Raw genomic sequence first — 12,496 nt, 5'->3', positions numbered from 1 at the left:
CTGATATTAACTTGCCCTGTCACTTATCATCACCCACTTTTAATAAATTTAAAAATTGTAGCAGTCATCTCTAGTATCGTCAAATCAAGTTTCCAAAAATTACCCTGAAGGATATTGATTAGCAGGTTTCTTTGGCAATAGAGGACCTATGTTGTACAGAAACCACTTTTTCAGAGTTCTGAAACAGTCCTTAATGACAGATATCCTATTATTTTTTCATAATGAAGGTGATATGTTAAATTTCTTGGAGAGCCTGAAATTAAAAAGTGTCCCTACAATGACTCTCATTGCTCAAACTCTCTCAGTAGTCTCCCTTGTATGATGCTTTCCCAAAGAATGCCCAATACAGAGATTACTCTATGTCCATTTTTTTTTATATTGGAAATGGGGAAAATGCTTCTCAATATCGTGTAATTGATTATATCACATAACTGTGGGTCTTTCATTTATTCATCCATTTATTCATTCATCAAATATTTTGAGCACCTTTTATAAAAATCAAAGGGTGTTCTAGACCTTAGAGATGTAATAATAAATTGTAGATAAGTTTTATATATGTTAATAACTCCTCTATTAGTGAAAATGAAAAAATGATAAGATAGTTATTAAAACACTCAGAATTTTGGGGGCGCCTGGGTGGCTCAGTCGTTAAGCGTCTGCCTTCTGCTCAGGTCGTGATCCCAGGGCCCTGGGATCGAGCCCCGCATTGGGCTCCCCGCTCAGCGGGAAGCCTGCTTCTCCCTCTCCCACTCCCCCTGCTTGTGTTCCCTCTCTTGCTGTCTCTCTCTCTGTCAAATAAATAAATAAAATCTTGAAAAAAAAAACCTCAGAATTTTTAACAAAATACCTAACTTTTACTGTTTTAATTTTTTTTAAACACAGAGAAAAATTATTCTATCATCCTTTTTCATGTTTTAAATATTCAGATAAGTGAATAAAATGATTTATAACCTTTGGTCATTAGAAATGGTGATTAAGTCAATTCTCATTGGTCTTATTTTCAAAAAAATATCAAAGAAAGTTTGTGGAAAGATAAATTCATGCTCTTAGGCTGAAATTTTTCTCAATATGTCAAGTAGATACTGTCACACAAGTGTAAAAGTTCCAGAGATTTCTCAGTAGACTTAAACATATAAATTATGAGTAATTAGATGTTTAAAATAGTCTAAGATAAAAATTTTAAAAGCCCCTAAGATTTAGGATTGAGAATTAGGAATATCTGAGTTCAGTGATCAATACATCTACCGAAGTATCTATATATAATGCCTTCATTATGCCTTCACCAGCTACACCCCCTCTCTACTGGCCATCTGTGGCCTGAAACCCGCTGACCATAGGCTGCAGTTCCCTTGTCCCAGGACCTTGCGCCTGGGCAGCACCCCTAGGCGGCGCTGCAGGAATACCTCGGCAAGCTCCCTGGTAGCCACAAAGGAATCTCCCTGACTCAGATCTGCCGGGAGTGAAGCTTGTTACCGAGTTTGAAATAAAGTGGACCGTGGTCTCCTTGTATCATCTCTCCAGATGCTGGGACTCTCCCATTGCTTTGAAAGAGTGCAGTATTGGCTCACGGAGAGGGGTTCAGCCCTTCCACTTGGTCCACCAAGTTATCCTGCAGGTTGTAAATAGTGTAAGACAATAGCATCTATTTGCAAGGGCTGTCTTTCCCCTCTTACTCCAATGTTACGCCCAAGTTCAAGACTTTGCAATCATTCTGGACCCTACTGTTTCTTGTAAATCCCACATTCAAGAAGTTGAATTCGTTTCATTTTTAAAACATGCACAGGATCCCATCACTTCTCATCCTTTCCATTACTCTGCCCAACACCCCTTTTCTCAATTACTAGGAGCAATTAACTTCCTACCTGGTCTCTCTGTTGTCACCTTCCCCACTTACACTCTACTGTCAGCATTGAGGTCTCTGAAATATTTTCAAAATAAATTTCCCATTTGGTTGTTCCCTGGTTCTAAACTCTACTCTTCCCTCATTTTACTCAAAGGCATAATCCTTATAATATCCTTAAAGCTTCTGCAAAGCCCTTTGGTCTCTTCTCCCATTTATTCACTGTGCCACTGACTCTTTGCTGTTTCTCCTTGCCTTCACGAGTTTACACTGACCATTTCTCTTCACCAGCCTGTGTCCCTACCTTGTTCAAATTCTTTATCAAATAAGAAAAATATCTTTATTAAATGTTATTTTTAAATTGAGGTCTTACCCTATCCAAACTACTTGAAAGTTATAGACTGTCCTATTGCTCTTATACTGCATATGTTTTCTCTCTAACACTACTACCTTTTTAACATGTTCTATGACTTACTTGTTTACTATGATTACTTTCTGTCTCTCTCAAATAGAATGTAAAATTCATAAGAGCATGGATTTTGTGTTTTGTTCATTGTGATGCACAATAAACAGAATTAGGTCTGTTTAGGTGCTCAATAAACATTTGTTGGAAGGATTAATAAATATTGTACTATTGGATTTATCACATCTTATACTTAATTTTACATGTATGTCTATAGATATACATATTCTTTGCATCTGAAAATTCTGCTTCCTTCTTTAGATAGTGAACTACTTAAAGTTATAGGAGGAATCTCAGTGACTTTTTTGGTTATTTACTAGAAAACTTTTTGCTTCCAGACTGGTTCTGTACTGGGCCATCATTTTAAAGATAAATGTTAATTGTCCAATGGTTATTTTGGCTAATTGCTTTAGGAAAGCAGAGATAAATCTTAAAGGACACAGAAATCTGAGAAAGTCAACATTGTTTCAAATGAAGTTACATTGCAAATGTGTTTGGAACATTTATGAAGTACCAAAAATTATGATAGTGGGAATTGACATGAAATAAAAGAAGTGCTAGAAACATAGATGACTACTTTTTCAGGTTTTGTGTTGGTGTCACTGGGGTCTGTATCACAATTTGGGGGACTTTAATAGTGCTGTGAGAAGGCCAAATAAAGGGACTGTTGATCAGGGAAGGTTTTGAGGAAGATTATGACAAAAAGAATGTTGAAGTGGAACAGAAGACTATATTTTCTTGATTATTTTTAGAAAATTTCACTTGTTGCAATTGCCAAAAACATACCAAGTTACTGATAGACAATGAGGAGAGCATTCAAACTTAAACTGAGTAGGGACTCTAGGGACAACCATGAATCAGGAACCCACAATAAAACCAAGGAAATGAGCCGAGAGAACTGATATGAATGAGCGAAGATGCTTGGAGCCAAAGTGCACTGATGGTTAAAAAAAAAAAAAAAATAAGTATATGTACATATATATCTTTTTATATAATATCCCAAACCAAAGCCAGCAAAACAATATATGTAATATATAATTTATATATAACATATATATAATTTATTTTAGTCTACTCAAACATTTATTATAAATATTATAGTTTGTATCCAATTCCCCTGATAATCTCACTATTTTTTTAAGGCTACAAATATAGTATTTACCTCTATGCTGAACAAGCAATTTCATTTTCAGACATGGAAATTAACTAAGCAAAAGAAGAGGAAAAAAAGGCATTTTCCACAATTTTAAGTAGTAGGAGCAAAACCAAAAAAAGGCAAATAAAGATAATTTGTCCACCCTATTTTCTACTATTATTATAAATAGGATTATTTTAAAGTATGCATAAAGTATCACAATGAGCAGCTTTTATTAAATGAAGGGATTTGTATAAGAAAGGATTAACAATTAATAAGAGCATAATAGAAAACTGGTAGACAGTTTGTGAAAACTCTTTTCCAGCTGTGGAATTATCCTGAATTTGGAACATGACATTTACAACTCCACAGGAAGCGCTGTGCAGCAACTTCATTCCCAAATTTATCTCAATAAACCTCCTACACAATGTGAAATATTTAGAAGCATTCCTAAGACTCTTGCCATGATCTTCGCCTCTCTCCTTTCACAATCAAGAGGATTTTAAATGAGTTTGTTAAACCAATGTGTAAAATCCATGCCATTGTGTTACAGTTTATATTTATTTCCATTATCCACATTACTAATATAGCCTAAGATAAGTCTTTCCTAAATAGTTTTGTTAATATCAATACATCTTTATAAAGAACAGCCAAGCTTAGTGATTGATTCTACTTCTGGCATACTTTTCTTTTAGAAGAGCATGTCTTTAGTATTGCAAGTTTTTTGTTTGAAATTATTATTTTTTTCCAGCTTTCTTGAAATATAATTGACATATAACATTGTATAAGTTTAAGGTGTACAATGTAATGATTTTAGATATATATATACATATACATATATACACACACAACTTAACTGCATAAATTTCATATTTCTATTTCTTCAAAGAGTGAAATTTTATTACAGGCAGAATTTGATTCTGCATTTGTAATAATTCTGAGCATAGAAAATATTCATTCAGAAGTGTGTAGGTACTTCAGTAGTTCCAACATATGGAACATTCTCTTGGCAGATCTATATAATTTAGGTTAAAGCAACTCCTTGATTTTTAGGTTTCATTTGATTAAACACTTATACCTGATAAAATGCTAGTCCTGAACAGTGCATGGGGCACCTAAGCAGGTATTACACAAATACTTGTTGAGTGATGGATTAATCTTGGCATTTTAATACTTTGTTTTCTAATTTTGGCACTGGGGAAAATGTCAGGTTCCATGCCTTCCCTACCCTCAACCAAAAAGGCAACATGTTTCATTCATATTTGAAAAAGCATATTCTAGAAATGTCACAGTAACCTTTTCAGATGACAGTCTCTGCCTAGGAATTCTTGACAGCAGCTATGCACAATTATGCCAACTATATATTGAAACATTCTTATATCATCTTCCCAAAAGTGATAGCTTGAACAGACAGCATTTAGATAACTAGATGGAAGGAAACCCAAACTCGATGCACTCTTTATAAACTTTATTTTTGAGACAAGAATGGAAAAAAGTGAAATTCAATTTTTAGTTTATTTGTTGGCAAAGTGAATGACTTAAGTTATTTAAAGATAATCACATTGTGTCTCAGTGTCCCTATCTATGAAGCTAAAATCTCAGTGCATTATTAATATAGAGTATTGAACACAATTAATTTTGTATCTTGATACATTCATTAGTATACACTTTATTTTTTTAAGGTTTTATTTTTTATTTATTTGACAGAGTGAGAGAGAGAGCACAAGCACAAGCAGGGAGGGGGCAGAGGGAGAAGAAGGCTCCCCACTGAACGAGGAGCCCGATGCAGGGCTCGATCCCAAGACTCTGGGATCAAGACCTGAGCTGACAGCACACACTTAACTGAGCCACCCAGGTGCCCCTAGTATACACTTTAAAGTTTAGTTGAAAAGTAGGAAAAATAAGGACAAACCAAAAGGTTATTCTCCCAATCACTTAAAATGCAATGGTGCATTTTTAAAATGATAAATTAAGTACTAACTGTAAATTAAGTACATGTCAATGATTAACAGTATCTTTAATGTGTGTGCTTGGAAAACTTGTACATATAATTGTAAGGCTGTGTCCTATTTACCATAACAGTAATGATTAAGATGATAGAGATGATGATGATGATGATAACTAACATTTATGTGCCTATTAATATGTCAAGAACTGTTCAAAGTGTCTAACATATACTAACACATTTAATTGTCACAATGACTCTGTGAGGTAATTACTGTTAGTACCTCCATTTGACATATTAGAAAAATATAAGTGAAAATTACATAAAATTGCCCAATGTTCTACTCTTTTTACATAGAGGAGCAGGGGGATGCAAGTCTAAGGTAGTCCTCTTAAACCCAAACCTACTATTGGTGAAGATAAAATAATCAATGTTGATATTGTAGGGTAGTGATGATAGTGGGATTTCTTTCAGCAGTGTTATGGAGAACAAACCTTCTAATAACAAAAAACTAGTAGTTTTTAACCACACACATTTGGCCTGAACTTCACAGCTGATAGTGGGCCATTGTCTGGGCCAATAAAATCTGTATACTCATGCCCTCTAAGCAATTTGGTAAGACTTTGTCCCCTTTGGCTCTCTGATATGAGAGTCATATCATACAATACACCTTTGACTGTGCGTCAGTATGTAGAAAAAATCAAGATGGTGAGGGAGCATTTATTTGGTGAGTGGATGTGAACTATGTCCTCTCTAGTGTCAAAGGTGTTAAGGTAAGGTTCCCTGTTAAGTACCAACAAGGCAGTCCTTAGAGGAGACTGGTAGTTGGCATGTGGAGGTTGGAAAATCTGAGGACCAGAAATTAAGCTGTATTAGAGCTTGGGGTAAAATATCTGTCCATTTGGGGGACCATTTATTGTTTAAAAGCCTACGGAGCATATCTTTGAGTAGACTGTTATGTCTCTCTGTAAATCCAGCTGCTCGGGGCTAGTAAGCTAGATGGAAATTCCATGAGATTCCATGTTCTACAGCCCACGATGGAACAGCTTGGAGGTGAATAAGAACCTTAACCTGGATCTATAACATCTGGTGGGCCTAAAGAGACAAGCACATATCTGATTAAGAAGGAGTTTACATGATGTGAAGCAGCATTTCTGGAGGAAGCAGTCCCGGGAACCCCATGAAAGTATCAATGATGGTAGCTGCATACCTACTAACTCCACTGGAGGGCACAGTGGTCCAATAAAATCAATTAACCTTCTCCAATAGAATAGGGTCTGTTGCCCAGGGGTACATGTCCCCACCTGGGGCCTGCTAGAGTTTTATATGGGACCCAAAAGGGCGATTATTTACCACTACTTTGGCTAGAGCCAAGGTGGAAGGGGGTTATACATCTGTCTGCCTAATCAGTGAGTGCTGTTACTCCATTACTTGACGCAACGTGGATCCACTCTGCTAATAGATAATGGCATCTCCGGGGGGAATAGTTGTATCTGGAGTTGTGACTGATGCTCTAGGAGGTGGCTCATGTAGGGCAATTTGGATAAGGAGTCTGCAATGTTATTATAATGTGCTTCTGGCATTGGTTGGCATGTATGCACAAACACGAGAGATCATAATCAACATATGTGAATTGGCTATCTCTTTGCAAATGGAGGCACCGCAGAGAGACTTTCCTTGAATCATTACATTATTATTTTGCCATTGTCCAGACCAAACTGTGAGCTTATTGGCTACCACCCAGGAATCAGTGAAAATGCCTGCCCTTTGCAGCTTTATTTTTATGGCCTCTTATAGAGCCAAGCACACTGCCACTAATTCTATCAGAGGCACCAAGCCAGGAGAGGCCTCCTTGACTGGGGATATGCCTCTAGCAGGATGAAATGATGCAACCTCCCAGCAGGCTGCACTGTGGACAATGGTGGTGCTGCCATTGTTGAAGAATCCTGACTCCCTTCCTATGTCAGTCAGTTGGTCCCCAGGAGCTCTCCTGACTGCTAGTGGGGCCATTCCTGGGGGTACCAGGAGCTGCACCTCAATGTCAGTGGGCAAGAGGCTGAGCATAGGGGATGCTACATTCTCCTATTATTTAGAAAGGCCCTTGATATCAAATTTAGCCCTTTCCTGAAGGTACCCCATCCGCTTTTAACAGTGAGACCTCAGTGGCCATGCTAAGACTGCCAAGGCAGGATGGGGACTTGTATGAAGCAGAATGAGGTGTGAGCTTGATAGTGCCTCTGTCTCTAAAAGGGTCCAGTGGGCTGTCAAACTTTGGTGCTTGAGTGGTATGTACTTGGCTGCTGTCCGGGGCAGGCATTTGATCTAGAACCCCATGGGCAGCCAGATGGAATCACACTTACCTCCACGAGATGTCACCTGTGACTCAACTCAGAAATCTGAGCCCCAAGGGCCTAAAGGCAGGGCTTGCTATATGGCTTGCTGGGTCATCCTCAAAGCAGTTTGTTGAAATCCTCTTTAATGGGAAGACACTGATTTGCATGTAAGAGCAGAAGTAGTCTTAAGTGGAATGGACAAGTGTGGAACGTGCTGCCTCTGAAAAACGAAGAGACCTAATATGTGCTGTCCTATACTGCACAGCTTGATTGTGAGCTGAGGTTTTACAGGGAGAGGAATTTTGAGGATCTCCGCTGAATGAGTCCCTTCAAGTCAACTGACTCAGTGGCCGGTCCTTTGATCTTATGCAGGGCAATGGCCCATCCTCTCTGCTATAAATTTTGTGTTACCGGTGTAAATTTTGGAGAGCATCCTCAGAGATGGAGTGGAATGTCTCAAGACATTGGCTTGACTCATACTCAGCTGATTGCCTCTCCAGGGTGTCCCAATCGACCTCACTGGGATTGAGGTCCTAGTGCAATGGCAGCAGGATCTTGAGGACTGGCTCCTAGGCCTTAAAGAATGTAGAATCAGAGCTTTGGCACATTGTTCTGCTGTGGCCCAGAGGGGTGCCCAGTCCTTCCATGGGCATTTTAGATTTAGTAAGAAGCTTCTTAATTCCTTGAGAGCTTTAGCGGGAGCTAGCACTAGGTGTTTCAGCCATTCGTATTCAGCCATTAGAACTTGTGACACCATGTGCCAGGGATGGGGCCTGTCATATCCATGGGGTCGGGACATAAGGTGTGACAGTAGCAATGTATGCAGCGACGGAGGGACCACATGACCCAACCAGGCCCACCTTTGCCAGGGGCCATGACTTCCTGAGCGAGGGTGCCCCACATGTAGTGGTTACAACTCAGGGAAGTGGACTCTCCCTCTGCTCCTTCTAAGGACACTGCCTGGCCCCTCTATACAGTAGCCCATACTTGGGCTGGGGTTGCCACTCTCATGTCCCGGCCATGAACTAATGCAACAGGATTATGAGAATTGACTAAGATTTTTGCAATCCTGTTGCATTAGTTCATGGCCGGGACATGAGAGTGGCAACCCCAGCCCAAGTGTGGGCTACTGTATAGAGGGGCCAGGCAGTGTCCTTAGAAGGAAGAGAGGGAGAGCTGGGTTTGTGCTTAGAATCAGGAAATATACCTAAAGCCTAACACCCACTTGGGGATTTTACCCCATGAGGTGTTAATGGTGGAAAGCACATCCGTGGCACCTCTAACCAGCTCCAATGAACAATACTCTGAGGTTCAGGAGGATTCTGGTTCCTTTTTTCAGAGCTTGTATTTTGGGATGAGAGGCCAAGTTAAAACCCTGCACAGTAAATGCAGCAAACAATAGCACAACTGAAGGCCAGCAAGCAGTGGACCCCTCTCAGATGGAATTACCCATCTAGGAGAGCCAGTCAGAAAGCCATTTGCTGCTAAAAGGCAAACCCTGTGGTCTATTGCAAGTGCGACTCAATCTATCCAGTTCTGTTGGTGAAGCCAATGGTTGTAATTTTCTTAATTAACATTGAAGTGTCCAGTGGTGAATCAGGGTACAACAAGGCAGAGTGAAATAAAGAAGTTTAATTCACGGGTTCTGGAGGAGGTACACAGCATACCTTGAGGGGCCATAAAACGTCACGATGGGGTATAGGCAGGAGGAGTGGGACAGGATCTGGGACACATGCTTTTAGTAGGGTCCACAGGGGAAGTGCTTTGTGGTTCCTGGGCTAAGGCCAGGTTGGTCAATTCAGATCAAAGGAATCAGGTCTTGGTGAGCTTCTTGGGGGTCCTATTGAGGGGGCACATGAGGGAAGATCCTGGGAGGCAGGAAAAAATGCTTCTCACAAGGTAGTTGGGAGAGTCCCATCAGGAACTTGCACACACTTGTGGCTCATGGGCAGGGCTAGTGTCAGTTCAAGGTTGCCACAGGTTGCTTGATCAGATAAACTGGATGCCAAGGCAGCAATATTATGGAGTGTCCAGTTAAACTCTCAACCATGGGCAGTCCCTGAGTGTTTGTCTTTTCAAAATGTTGTTTCTGAATCCATTTTTTTTTAAAGATTTTATTTATTTATTTGAGAGAGAGAAAGCATGAAAGTGGGGAGGGTCAGAGGGAGAAGCAGACTCCCTGCCGAGCAGGGAGCCCGATGTGGGACTCGATTCTGGGACTCCAGGATCATGACCTGAGCTGAAGGCAGTCGCTTAACCAACTGAGCCACCCAGGCGCCCTCTGAATCCATTTTTGATGGAATATAAAATCCTTGGCATTTGTTTCCTGAGTTTCTTGAAAGTCTACTATCCCGTTGCCCAGTTTTATATACAGCATTTAAGAAATCTAACACCAGTGGAAATTCACTGATTCTAAGTAGCTGGGTATTTTTGCTTAGAGTTTCCAAGATCATTTTTCTTTGTCTTTTAAGATCTAAAAGTTAAACTAAAATATATCTCAGGATTGATTTTTTGCAGCCCCGTTTTTCCTAGGTATATGGTGGACAATTTCAATAGATTTATTTAAGGTTTTAAAAATCATTTCCACAATATTTTTTTGCACTATAGTTTTATGTACTCCTTGTTTGTTTTGCTTTCTTCGTCAAGAACTTCAACTACATGGATATAGGACTTTCTTTGCCCGTCTCTGTTTCAATCAGAAACTTCTGACATTTTACTTCTGACATTTCCACTTCTTTATTTCATTTTCATTCTTCTTTGTTTCCTTTCATAAATTTGTTTTATTAGATATCATCCTAATCTATCTTAATTTGACAACTTTAAATACTATTTTTTTATTTCTGACATATATTTTTCATTTTTCTTGACTTACCCGAATTCTATCAAATCTCTTTGCATTTATCCCTCTTTTTGTGTATGATTCTTAATTTGGATATCTGATTTGGGGGTATTTTTGTTACTTTTTAAAAACTCAGAATGCTTATTTTGGATATTTATTTGGATGCTTTATTTGGATATTAGTATTAATAAAATTTACTTCTGCTGTGTGCGTGTGTGTGTGTGTGTGTGTGTGTTGGGTGTGTACAGATTTTCCTATAACCTCAAATAATTTCTCAATCACCACTGTTTTAGGCACTGCAATATCTTTTTTTTTTTTAAAGATTTTATTTATTTATTTGAGAGAGAGAGAATGAGAGAGAGCACATGAGAGGGGGGAGGGTCAGAGGGAGAAGCAGACTCCCTGCCGAGCAGGGAGCCCTATGCGGGACTCGATCCAGGGACTCCAGGATCATGACCTGAGCCGAAGGCAGTCGCTTAACCAACTGAGCCACGCAGGCGCCCGGCACTGCAATATCTTTAGCCTGTAACTGTCTGTTGTAATTGACAAGCATTTTGAATATGATGTATGCTGGGAAGTAGATTTGGAAAAATAAGAAGGAACACACTGATATACTTTGCTTTACACATTGCTGGTACCTAATTATCCATACGAGCTCCAGGACTCTCCCATTCTTACTTTGCTATATGGCATCTGGTGTACTTGCTTGTCTTAGTGAGCCAACAGTAGGATAAGATACCTCTTGGTCAATTAGCAAAGGAACAACCACACAGGTAATATAATTACTCAAGCCTGTTCTATCATAATGTGTGTCCTCTTGTCTTCTCTCACACAAAGGTAGTGCTTTCTCCAATGTTGGGTTCCATTTCTCCCATTCCTCCCACATAGGCTCCTCATATATTCCCACAAAGTTTTCAGCATTTGGTGGTATTACTAAAGCCAGTTCCATCAATTTCAGTCCCTCTCATGGGTTCAAGGTGGAGTCTGGGAGCCGAGGTGTGTTTTTCCCTTGGTCAAAAGCTTGATTGTTGGCTCAAGTCTTTCTTAACATTCTACCATCTTATGTCTTGGTTTGTATCTTCTCAGTTATTTGAGAAAAGAGGATTTGAAATTATAGGAAAATAATAAGATTAAAGGAAATATTAGTTAATACTTTCTTTTTTTTTATTTGCCAAAGAAGAGAAAAAAGAAGCAGACTTATATTTACTTACTAAGGCTTTAAGTATGTTTATGATTAAGACTGTAATTATTAAGAATATTTTAGGATTGTTTTACAAGGAAGAAAAAAAAAACCCTACATTATTCTGTTATAATAAAAAGCAAAAAAAAAAAAAAAAACGCAAAAAACTGCTTTTAAAAAAATAATAATATGTTAAGTATACAAACAAAATTTCCCTCCTTAAAATGATCTGCATGAATCACCAACATATTAAAAATAAGCTTTACCTAGGTGTGGAGGAATAATAACTATGTAAACATGCTTTTTAAGATGTAGTTGAATATATTCAAATGAACTTTTCAATATGTGGTTGAATAACTGAAGATCAGGCTTTAAAATCTATTTAAATATATATTGAATTTTCTTGTTTATTCTTTTTTTTTTTTTTAAAGATTTTATTTATTTGACAGAGCGAGATACACAGTGAGAGAGAGAACACAAGCAGGGGGAGCGGGAGAGGGAGAAGCAGGCTTCCCACTGAGCAGGGAGCCCGATGCGGGGCTCGATCCCAGGACCCTGGGATCATGACCTGAGCCGAAGGCAGATGCTTAACGACTGAGCCACCCAGGCGCCACTTTCTTGTTTATTCTTAACCATCTTTTTAACATTTACTGGCGTATCCTGGGAGACATATCACATATATTACATACATACACACACCTGTATATATGTATATAAATTCATACAAATATATGCATATCTCCTATATAATGCTGTTATAT

Source organism: Phoca vitulina, unplaced genomic scaffold (genome assembly GCF_004348235.1).
Source record: "Phoca vitulina isolate PV1807 unplaced genomic scaffold, GSC_HSeal_1.0 scaffold17, whole genome shotgun sequence".
Taxonomy (NCBI): domain Eukaryota; kingdom Metazoa; phylum Chordata; class Mammalia; order Carnivora; family Phocidae; genus Phoca; species Phoca vitulina.
This window is presented reverse-complemented; position numbering follows the sequence as displayed.